Genomic DNA, 13,234 nt, shown 5'->3' on the forward strand with positions numbered 1-13,234 from the left:
TTCATAACGCAATAAAAAGGTAGAAATTCTTACCTTTTCTTCAAGTTTTCTTCACTTGGAGATGTAGTCACTTTGATGATTCTAATGCTCCCCACTCCAATCCAACTATACCAAGTTACAAAGGAACCTTCACTTAGTAGGAAATCAACAAGAATTGAATTTTTAAGACAAGATTTTTGCTAGCCAATTTTTCATGGCAAACCCGAAACCCTCTATCTTCTTGCTCTATTTTTTTTTGTTCTTGTTTATCATCTTTGTTGACTTGTCTTGATATTATCCTAACATATACTAGTTGATCACATGACTAGCACATGATCAACTAGGTGGGTTTGGGCCAAATTAAATGGCTTGGCCGGCCACCCCTACTCTCTTTGGGCCTCAATTTGTTTCACATTTTACAAGCCCAATAACTTGTGAATCATATTTTGTAATTCCCGAAACTAATTTCCAAAATTCCAAAATTACCCTTAGCCTTGTCCCACACTTTCATGACTCTATTCTTTCATGCATAACTCTTATGTTCAACAAAATATCAAATTTGACCCCATATCTCAAGAATCCATTATTTATCAATTTTTTTCCAAACGTGTGAAAACACGGGATATAACAGTTAGTCCCAACGATAAAATTTTAAAGAAATAAATCTTTCGTGAGCCAAAAATATAAAACATTTTTTCATGATCTCAAGAATGTTTTCAAGTATTAATGTAAGTCTAATCCATGTCTTACAACCTTGAAAATAAAATTCCATGTATTTTAATGCATATATACTACCTAATGGTATATCTATATGTCACGACCCAACCCGATGAGCCGTGAAGGGAGCCTGGCCTCAGCGACCAAACACCCCTAAATACTTATGTGAAACATACTGAACATCAAAGGCCCATGAATGGCACAAACTAATCTCATAAAAAGGAAACATCAGAACTCAGTACAATCTGCGTACATATATACACAACATGCGGAAGAACAGTGCCAGCCAGCTAGGCTACTACATATACTGTACACAAAAGAATAGAGCCAACAAGGCTACGTCATCTGACTAATACATACAACTGTCTACAGACCTTTACTGGAACGAAAGCTGTAGAAAGAACGGGACAGGGCCCCGTCATACCCATATGCATACACATCTCAAAAAGGGCATACCAAAACTGACTGTAGCTCCAAATCGAATGGAGCGTACCGACCACTGCTAGATCTAGAGGTCCTACTGAGCTGGACTACCTGTCTGTCTCCCTATACCTGCGGGCATGAACGCAGCCCCCCAAGCAACGGGGAGTCAGTACGGATAATGTACTAAGCATGTAAAGCATAAGAGCAACATCATATATATGTAAACACATGAGAATCATGGATAAGATCTGAACTCATAAGCTGAAATAACTGAATGCATGTACTTGTATGAACTAGTATCTACCTGAATCTGCGCAAATCTGTATAACTGACAATGCCTCTGTGGGCATATAATATGCATGTTCATGCCTATCAACGAAGGTCATACATCTGTATATAAGTGCGTATATAACGCCCGTCCCTTTTCTCATATCATATCGGCCTCTCTGCAGCCATCATTATATACATTGTTGTGATACTGGCAGCCTAATTCTCATATCGTCATCATAGTGCACCAGCTGATTAGGTGGTAATGCGTATATAACGCCTGCTCCTTTCCATACCACATATACATATAATACTTGTGTATATAACGCATTTTGGTCACGGGTCGACATGCATATATAAATATATAAATGAATGTAATACATGAATAACTGTAGACATAAAACTGGACCGATGAACAGAAGGAATAATCATAAAGAGGTACATGAATATCAAAGACTGAAATACTCCTAATACTTCTAAGAGTAGAGTAATATGAAATCTCGCTTACTCGGTTGTTGGATCACATCATAGGATCATGCCAAAAGAAGGCAAGGATAGCCTTAACATACCTTGACGTATTTCAAATTGACCAACTCCTACTTCTCGACTGGTAAATCTACAATTAAGATAACATAAACCTTCATTAGACTATGTACTTCACTTACTAACCTCCTTTAGATACATAGAGAGCTTAACGAATCATGGGCACCATTTCCCTCGTAGCTTAACAACCCTTCAACTTCTCATTCACTTAATACCAACCATGACAACAATAACAACACTTATATATCAAAATATATTCCAATCCATCCCCAAATCATCTCTTAAAACAACTCTAAGTCACTATTTTGTCTTTCATCAACTTACCACTTTCACAACTAACCCCTCTTTACTTAGAATCACTAAAACTCTTGATACTCAACTTAAATACAAGGGTAGAAATCATTTACATACCTTGAGTGGTCAAGAATCCCAAGATTCACTTCAACCTCAACTTCCTAAACTCCACAACTTGAAGAAACCCTAGAAGTAACCTTCTTCTTCACCATCTCGGGTTTACGGGGTCCGGGTCTTGTCAAATCCTCACTAATATGATGGAAAATATTGGGAGAGAATGTATTAGGGCTTTCTGATTTTTGGAAGGAGAAAAATATGAAATGAAGCCGTGACCCACATTTTTATGCTTGGAAGCCAAAAAGGCTACAGCGGTCCGGTTCGACGAGCGGGTCGACGGCCCGTCGACTTGCCCGTCAACGTGTCGACGGTCTGTCGACCTGCACCTACAGATGCATGGCTGCAGAATCCTATCGACGCCGCACGTCGATGGTCCGTCGAACATGTTGACGACCCGTCGACGATGACTGGTGTCCTGCAGGTTTTCTGGTTCAGTTCCGATCGCGTCGACTTGATTCGCTCAACTTCTAACTCTGTAAATTACCCGGAACGCATACTGGTGCTCTTGTACACGGGGTAAGGCACTTCCTATCTCCAACTGGGGCTCGGGTCTCTATTCCAAGGGCATACCCGGCTAGGAAACCATAGGTTCTACTACTACAAAGACGAGGGGTGTAACACAATAAACCAATTTCATTTGGTAAAAGAATTAACTACCATAATAGCTATAGTTAGTCCTAATCACATTATGCATAGACACAACGTATATACTACGAGATCAATCTATCCTATTATATTTAAATATTGATTTCATAAACCATGAAGGATAGATAATTAAAGAAATTAGTAACGAAAGTAGAACCCGATTTGCAGAGTAACTTTCTTCTTAATCCGGTGTTGTGAACTTGCCACCTTTTTCGCGCCTTTATAATTTTCCGAGCGCATCATCATTTCACAATTTGTATTAAAAAATGTGTGATTTTTCCTTCAAGTCTCTTTTCGAGTTCGCTACTTCTAGATATCTGTCAACACTATATATATATATAGAGAGAGAGAGAGAGAGAGGATCTGGGCACTATACCATATATATATATATATAGAGAGAGAGAGAGAGAGGATCTGGGCAAATGGGTATAGAAAGACCCCTTAGTAACATTCTGGTAGACAACCATAATAATGTTATTCAATTGCCCTAATAAAAGAAAATATCAATGCTATGAAAACTCCAATGGTGTAGAAAATTAATGCCAATACGATTAATGACAAAACCGAAGAGTCAATGCTTATAATGAGCAAAAGGGTCTATCACTAATCCAAAAAGCAATATTGAAATTATTGAAATTATAAAATATAGTAACTTAAGAAATATAACGAACCTAGACAAGAATATGAGTACTTCTTTTTGAGAAATTTTAATTACTTTTTCAACATCAACAAGGTATCACGAAGCCAAACAAATATCACAGAGAAGAATTCCAACATAGTATATAAGGAACAAGTTAAAAGAAAATTAAATACCTCTGTGGTTAGAACTTGGAGTTCCAAAGTAAATTGTACGTAGTGGAAAATTTCATAACCAATCTCTTGACAATCTCTTGACCAACTTTGCCTCGCGATAGTGTTTGCTATGGTATGGATGAGAACCAGAATGTTAACAATAAAATTTTGGATATTCATAAACTAATCTCTTTTTTTCGCTAGCCATAACTAGACCCAACATTGTATGCATCCAGACTCTAACCCGATGTCTTTCCCTTTTAGTGTAATAGGACTTGAATCCACCGTCTTACCCTTACCCAATGGCATAATAGGTCAGAATTAATAGGATTCGTCCTCAAACCTTAGAAAAATTACTACTTTGTGATTATAGAAAGCGGCGAATTAAATTTCAACAAGACATGAAATACAACAAGTCGAATATGTTTTTTCTGTAAATCCATTAGAGTTTTAAGTACTGGATCATAAAAAGAATGTCAATATTAAAATTCATGGACTCGTAGCTAGTCTTCTAGCAAAGTTGGAGATTAAATAGTAAAGCTAAAAAAATAACAATATCGATTAATGTGGAGATAGCAATATGAATACCCTTAATTTCACTACTGTCTAAATCTCCACAGGCAATTGGAGCGGATTGGTGACTTGTATGTTTATGAGCTAATTTTACACTTTTAGTCAAAATAGACACATCAGGTGCAATTTTTGTTTCTCAAAATCAATTCAAGCTGAGATAATGAGTCAAATGAAATAGCAGATGGAAAGTGTTAAACCAGTTCAAAGGGCACACATCAGAAAAATAAAATCAAGATATGTTTGTTCGAAGGGCTGTCCACATATGGGACTATCAACTAATTGCCCAAATTTCTGTGTGCAACTTCTTGAACATGACTAAGTCATAATCGAACAAAAAGTCATCTACGTCATCATACGTTCACTAACAGGATTTGCAATATGCAATTTAAAAGTAGAATGAAGTCCAAACATTAGGAATAGAGTCCACTTATGTAAATTAACAGGTAATGCATGTATGAATGAATAAAGACTGTATCCAATTCCCAAAGACATTTATCAGACTTGTGCTATAATGTTTACGAAAATTAGATTTTGCGCTTCGTAAAATGAGTTGTTCAAGAAAGTAGCATTTTTCCTTATTAAATTTAAAAAGAAATTATTTTTCATATGGAGAAACATATTTGGCCTGCTAACATGAACCAGTAATATTGATTATGCACAACAAACGGAAACGGGTCTAGATAATCCAAGCACCTTAGGTGATAGGAAAGCAGCAAGAAGATGTAACGAATTAATTAAAGACAGTAACACACCTCCGGATTTTGGCACTCAACCATCATCTTATATCATAGTCATCGTCATGTGAAGGCGTTAGTATACCTCGAGCAATATCAGTAGTTAGAAATATTTTTCAGAATAATACTACATAAACGTGTTGAAGAAGACCCTGTGACATACTAGCAAGTAGTACTAGTTTGTACTGACTTAATAGACAGATACCATACAGCCATGCAAAAAGTCTGGAAGCCACATTAAATCATTTGTAGTGGCAGACTGCATAACCGAGCTTTTAACCTGATTTGCCACAATACCATAATCCTTAAGGGTAGAACATTCGTGCTGATAATGTATTATAAAATCAATGCTGATAACGTATTATAAAATCAACCTCTATCCATTGATATCCAAGTCCTTTCTCATGAACTTGATCTGATTTCACTAATTTACGAATGATCAGTATAGAAATTAGAGCAACACAACAATAACACTATTATCCTTAGCCCCACGGTGGGCGCCAAACCGTTTAAATATAAGGCAAGAAATTAAATAACAATTGACAGTGAAATCAAGTAAATATAAAGCAAGAAAATAGTAAAATAAGCCTGGGCTATATGAGCTCGGAGGCAATCCTTCGATGAAGATAACTCCGAACGAACACTTAGTCTTGAAGAACACTATGATTTTGAAATAAAAGAATATAGAGAACAAAGTAAATGTCTTGCATTGCTATATGATTTCAGATCCAGTACAATAGAATGAGAGGCTTTATTTATACTAGAGCTTTGGGGTGCATAATCCACAAATCATGCCCTCTTCATTACTAATATTAATGCAAAAGGTAATAACGGATAATAAAGCCTATTAAAGGTTGGAGGAAACTTGGGGTCTTCTGTAACGGTCACATCTTAAATGGCGTTTGACCTGTGAGTTGGCATGCTTCTTCGGGCCTTTTGTAGTTTCTGCCTCAGGGAAGCAGGCTACCTAATTACTCCTCCGGAACTTCGTATGATTTCCTGGAGCCTCTTGCTTGTTGGCTCGAATCTGACCTGTCACCATCGCCACATGTCATATTTTGATACGTCCACTTGGTGTTTAGGAATTTTGCCGTATACAGCCTTCACTAATTATTTCCACCTAATTTGACTGAATCATGTTACTAACCGTAAATCCTTTTTTAGTTCCAAGTTTCAACTATAAATAATACTCATCTACAACCACACAAATATCTTTGGCTTATTTTAGACCACAAGATTAAAAAGTCTTCCTTTGTTTCTTAAACTCCGTGTCCAGTCAAACGATATCACATAAGTTGGGACAGAGGGAGTAACATTAAAAGCTTTTTTTTTAAAACTTTTTCTCACCTCTATATAAGAATAATTACTTTGTCATAATATTTTTTGTAATAAATATTTGTGGATTATGGTTATGTCTTTTGTTATTACTCATTTATTTAAGGTAAAAGGGCCAAAATATCTCTGAACTATCCAAAATAGGTCAAATTTACCTTCTAGCTATTACGTTTTTTTTGCTCAAAAATGCTCTTTCACGTTTTCGGCTCAAAAATGTCCTCCAATTGTTCAAATAGATCAAAAATACCCTTCTTCAACATATAATAACAATAATTAACATAAGAAAATAAGTAGTATACAAATTTCCCGTTTTAAAAATAAAAACAATAACATATAGTTTTTTTCTATCAGGTTCGTTGCACAATAGGTATGGGTAGGAGTGTTCAAATGGGATCGAAGAAGCGGTCCGAACCGATAATCCGAGTTAAAACGACTTAGTAGACTGAAAACCGGCTCAATTTTTTTTTATTTGGTTTTAAATGTTAAAATCCGATAATATTCGGTTTGGTTTGGTGTTACACGAAAAAAAAAATGAATTCGAGCGAAGCCAATAAATATATACATATTTAAAATATTATGTGTGTGTGTACTCACGTGCACACACATATGAAGAAGATTTATATATATATATATATATATATATATATATATATATATATATATATATATATATGGCTCATTCCTAGTCCAATACTAATTCAAATAATTAGAAAGAAAAGTCTGGCTCATTTGTTCCCCCTACCTTGTTTTCTTGGGTGGTGTTCATGTTCTATTTCCCCCATTTTCTTAGGGAAATGAAGCTATGAGCTTCTTCTTTTTATATATATAACAAAGATGATGAAGCAAATTTGTATAGTATTTACTTGCATTTCGGGTTGTGTCTGTTGCTGGTAAGAGGGGGGAAAATTAAAATGGTTTCATAAGTATATTTGTAGGTTTAATTTAATACATTAATAGTCCCTCCATGTTGGGAGTCATATCTAATTCATGACTAACCAGTAACCCAAGGCTAACAGCAAAATCTCTGTGCATAAATTTGAAGTCTTTAAACAAAAGAAGAAGTCATTTAAAGAAAAATGATAGGGAATAAATGTTTTAGAATTTATCTTAATGTAATGATGCTTTCACCATAGTCGTTGTGTCTCATCTTCACTTTTTACACCTTACTTGTATCAATTTCTTTGCATTATAAAATATACATCCTAAACCAACAAAGACCGTAAAAACCGAACCAAACCGACTAAATTTATACTATAATGGTTTGGTTTGGTTTGATTTAATTTGAATATTAAGAAAACAAATTTAATTGGATTGATTTGGTTTTAATAAAAAATCGAGTCAAACCGGACCATGAACACCCCTAAGTATGTGTCATTATTTCTAAATACGAAAAAATATGAAATCATGTATCTTTCTGATGTAACTATTTAAAAATTTGTCTTCTCACATAATAATGGATTTATATTACTAACTCTAAGATTGATATGATAAAATAAATCAAATTCAATTACAACTTTCCACGTTTATTACATATTATATTGTAACTTTAAGTCATCTGAGGTTTCAGTTGAGGGTGTTATAGTTTTGAAAATTAACAGTAGAATAAATATTTAATTGAAAAATAAGTGTTGGTAATTAAACCTTATATTACTTAATTGGCATTCTATAAAAATTGTCATTTAAAATAGTCAAAGTAATCTCATAATCTCCAAATAAGTTTTTGCTCAAGTTTCTTTACAACTAAGAGCACTTGTCCTGAAATTTAAAATGGAGGGAAAAATTGCACCATTTTGTAACAGCAAGGATATTTTTGCACTATTTTGTAACGCCAGGGGTATATATACACCACTTTTGTAACGAGGGGTATATCTGCTCGAAATCGCAAAGTTGAGGGTATATTTGCACATTTGCCCTAATATTTTTAAGGACAAGAAGGACCTAACATTGGCCCAAGTTTAAGATGAACTCTACTTAAGAGAAATCTTAAGTGTGTTTTGGTCCGGAAATGAAATGACTTCTTTTATACATTCTTTCAAAAGGAGATTTAACTTTTTTTATCTTCAAATAAAGGAACTTTTACCAAAATTATTTATGATATGTCATGACAAGTTATACAAGAATTTAAACTAATATGAGCAAATAATTACAATAATCACACATTGAAGCTCGAAGGTCATCCGTATTCTACGGATTCTTAATATCGGGGTGTCTTAACGCCTTCCCGAGAAATCACCAGAACCCTTACCTTGAACTCTAATTTTAAAAGATTTTTCTCTTGTTTGAATAAACCCTTTAAAATTGGTTTTCCTAATTTCCCTTATAAATTTGATGGCGCATCTAAAAAATACAAAATTCAAAAGAGTCCACAACCTCGAAGTAGATTTTATGTCTCACATAAAAGTGAACTGTAATAGGTAGCGACTCCACTGTGGATTTTTCAAATTGGCTCTAACCATAAGGGTTTTAATATAATGTGATTTATTTTAATTATTTGCCTATTTGTTTACTTTCTTGTATATATATAATTGTCATTGCATGCATATCATAAACTTCACCAAACTAGAAAAAAAAAACTGCATGATTTCAAAGGCGACACGTGGGTTCGCGGTCGAGCCTTCACTAAAAAACCAATACTTTTCCTTAGAACCCGTTGAAGCCGGAGTTGGTACGCGGTCGTCCAACAGCCTACAACGGTTCACCTCAAGTAGTCCGCTCTAGTCCCAGTCATTTCAAAAATCCACTCTATTATGACTAGGCTAGAGCGAGGCCAAACCCCAACGGACTACCGCATGCTTACCTAGACGAGCTTCGATATTTGAGACGTATCTAAGCTCATTAAGAGACTACCTTGTGTCAAGATAGTCTATGATCCAAAGACACCGCATCCCACTATGTGCTAATTGGAAATATGTTTATGCCTATGTGTTGGACCACAGCCTTTGGGGGTGGGGGTGGAAATTAACAGTGTTCTGTTTTGTAGATGCCAACGAATTTAAAGTTCAACATAGTCCTCGAGGCTCCCTCTATGCTGGAAATGTGGTGGGGTTGGTTAAATGAGGAACAATAAAAGACAGTCACAAATTGTTTGGGACACCTACCCTCGTTGATGACTATAAAGGGTTGTAGGGAATTAATCGAAGTAGTTGTTGGGTATTGGGATTGTGATAGATTGGTGTTTAGGTTCGGAGACATAGAGGTGACCCCAACTTTGGAGGAAATCCGAGATTGCATAGACAATGTTTGAACCTATCTAAGAAGGAGGATAAAGCCCGACCATAACCTCTTAATCCCACATAATCCCACCCCAACCAAATCCTGAAACTGCTATCCTTATCCCATGCCAATTGGATCTTCGGTCCGACCGTAGCCTTTAGGGATTTGTACAACCGATTTGGAACCAAAAGGGGATTCATGGAGTATTCAACAGAATTCCGAACCTTTGTTGATTGGGAAGCTACCCAACCCTTAGCCTTTGCCATATTCCTATTGGGACTTATGGTGTTTCCCAAAATAGATACCAAGTCATAGACACCCGAGTCATTTGTGATATCTTTCATGTCATAACCACAAGTAAAGAAACTAAATACTTTGTCTTAGTCCCCATCATCCTTGCTGATATGTACCGAGCCTTAAGCCTACGGCAAAACCACCATAGGTACTTCCAAGGGTGCAATCTGTTTTTATATTAGTGGATCATCATACATTTGAACAAATTCGAGGGTCCCCAATATCTAAGCGATCAAAATATAAAGGATAGACTAAAATCCCACTGTCCAAATTTTAGGTATCATACCAAACGGAGTTGGGCCTTCGTCTTCTCAAGGCCTAAGAAAGACAACATATAATGGATGTTCTCCAATTTCATATCCGAGCAAGTTGTAGTTAGAGGTAGAAAGTGCCCATTCCTACCACTTATGGGAATCTGAGGGATCCGCCCTTATGCACTTGCCAGGGTCTTAGGATAATTTGGTTGAACCCAAATAATATCCCAAGTAGGGAATATGAGGGAGTATATGATTGACTATGAGGAGGATAAGATCTGAATTGCCATAACTTGGTGTCACGACCCAGCCCCGTGGGCCGCGACTGGCACCCTACCTGGGTACCCAGACCAAATCGCATATTCATTTCCGAATCCAAACTTATTTCAGAATTTTCAAGAAGTTATATCAAACATAATTTATATCGAAAATATGTCTTAAGCGGTCATATCAAATCAAACTCAAACAAAGCGGCGGAATAGACCTCGCCGGTCAAAATACAAATATATACAAAGGGCCATTTGGGGCCATCATAACAAACAGACCGCCTTAAGACCAGATAACGGAATCAGACAAACATACATAGGACCCTCGCCCCACATATATGACTACAGGCCTCTACGAACTCAAAACAAAGACATATGGCGAGACAGGGCCCCGCCGTACCCAAATAGTCAAATATACCAAATATATACAAAGCAAAAGAGTCTGTACCAAAAGTGGACTCCGGATCAAATAGGAGTACTCCGGAATAGCAAGAAGTGAAGCCTACTGCGGAGGATCACCGATATCTGCACCTGCGGGCATAAAACGCAGCCCCCGAAGAAAGGGGGTCAGTACGAAATATGTACTGAGTATGCAAAGCACGGAGTACAGAATTATAGATCAAAACCGAAAGCAAATCAAATGTCAAAGTGGGGTACAAACTGGTATGTCAAAATCTGTATCGAAATCATATACATGTATTTTATGCAAACAAAATCATGCAAACGCTTAAGAACGTGGTCGCCACTCCGACGCTGGCACCACACACAGCATAACACCAGAAGGTTTCAAATCTCCGTACATCCCCGAACATAATCATAATCATCGGTGAGCGTATCGCATCACGAGCCATATCACAGCATAACTCCAAACGGAACCCGGCCCTATGGCGAAGCCTCGGGAACCGTAACACAGCATACGGCCGAATTGTCATAAGGCGCACGAATCAAAACCGGCCCGGGAACCGGTGAACGAAGTCATAATAAGGCACGAGCGGAGTCGTGAGCAAACAAATGCAAATCGTATTTCAAAATAGTGTTTCAAAACAAAGTAAACTCATTAATCATATCCTATTACAAAATAGTCGAATACTTAGTCGACATAAGGTTTCATTTTGCGAAACGGTTCCAAAATGGTCCATATAGTTCAAAACCTGGATTAGTGCATCGAATAGTCCAAACATACCCCGTGGAAGGATGTTCCAAAGATCAGAAGTGGTACGTTTAACTCTATTCTCAAAGATGGCCCGAAGGGCAAATCGGGCATTTTGGGGTAGCGGACCCACCTCGAGTCGAAGTGAGGTGGCGAACATATTTTTATGAGCAGTAATATACCAAGGGTCATACATAATCATTTCTAGGTTACCCGACCACATTTCGATAGGTTTCGGACGAATAATGGCATTCTAGCCAAAAAGGGAGCCTTTAGGCTTCAATCGAATTGAATGAATAGTCACTTTCCTGTGGATCGGGTTTCGAGGAGCAGAAATGCTCCGGAAGGTCTCATATTCAACTAACACACTAAGATATGCCAAATAAAGAATTGGGAAGCTTTACATACCTCACAGACGTCGTAAGCCCTTCCAAAAGTCCCGCCCCGTTTCGTCAAAAATCTGCAAATGGTCAAAGTTACCAATTGAGATTCTTAGGCTTAAAAAAATGCCTTTAACTCCAATTTTTGCCTACCGAAATTTCGGCAGCACTTCCCCTATAAATCTAACATCCCCGAGACTTAGCTCGGCTCAAAATACAACAACAACAACAGCCCACACATCAACAAACAACACAAACAACAATCAAGCCATTCTAGCTTCAAAATTCCACTTTGTTATCTAAGTTGGCAACTTCCATTCAAACTTTCAAAACTCCAATTCTACATCTACATAATTGTATTCATTTCCACATTCAAACTTATACAATCACAACCTAACTACAATTCAAGCCATACCCGAAATTACACCAAAATCCATTATGTTCCATAATTCTTCAAAACAATCAAAAGTTCACGACGAACATTCTAACTCACGTCGTTTCATCCCGAATTCATTAACATCATTATAAGTTCATATCTAAAGTATCTAGCACCCTAAATATACAATGATATACATAATGATACCAAGGGTATACGCTTTCCGATAATATCCAAAATCATTTTTCAACGCCAATTTCATTCACCAATTAATCATTTACGACATAAGGGTCACAACAACACATTATACCAACTTAAACAAAATCAATTCAAACCATTTCTTTCCTTCCATAACTCACGGCCAAACACACTACACACACACACCCACGACTTTCTATTTACGTTAAAATTACGGGATCTCCATCTACTTCCAATGCTTAACACATTCACATCAATTCTATAACATAAAAGGGGCAAAATTCTTACCTTTTCTTGAAAACCCGACTTGTCGAAAACGTCGTCCTCGTGCCAAACTATTTATACCACGTCGGAGAGCGTCTTGAGTACTTCACAAATATGTAGAAACCAAGATTTTTGAATCACTACACAAGCTTGGAATTTTTCTCTTCTTTTCCTTTTTCACTTCGGCTGAACCCCTTTTTTGGTGAGTTCTTGATTTTGTTTTTCTAATTTTGTGATAAGTCAAGAGTAATCCATGTATATATCTACTTTAGGGGTCATGTGCATAGCACATGCCCCTTTAAAAATGGGCTTGGGCCACTACTATGGCCGGCCCCCCCTTCATTTGTTTGGGCTTCATTTGCATTGTAATTTCTTGGGCCCAATTCTTAAAATGCCCCGTTTTGAAATTCCCGAAACTAA

The sequence above is a fragment of the Lycium barbarum genome, chromosome 10 (genome assembly GCF_019175385.1).
Source record: "Lycium barbarum isolate Lr01 chromosome 10, ASM1917538v2, whole genome shotgun sequence".
In the NCBI taxonomy this organism is placed as follows: Eukaryota; Viridiplantae; Streptophyta; class Magnoliopsida; order Solanales; family Solanaceae; genus Lycium; species Lycium barbarum.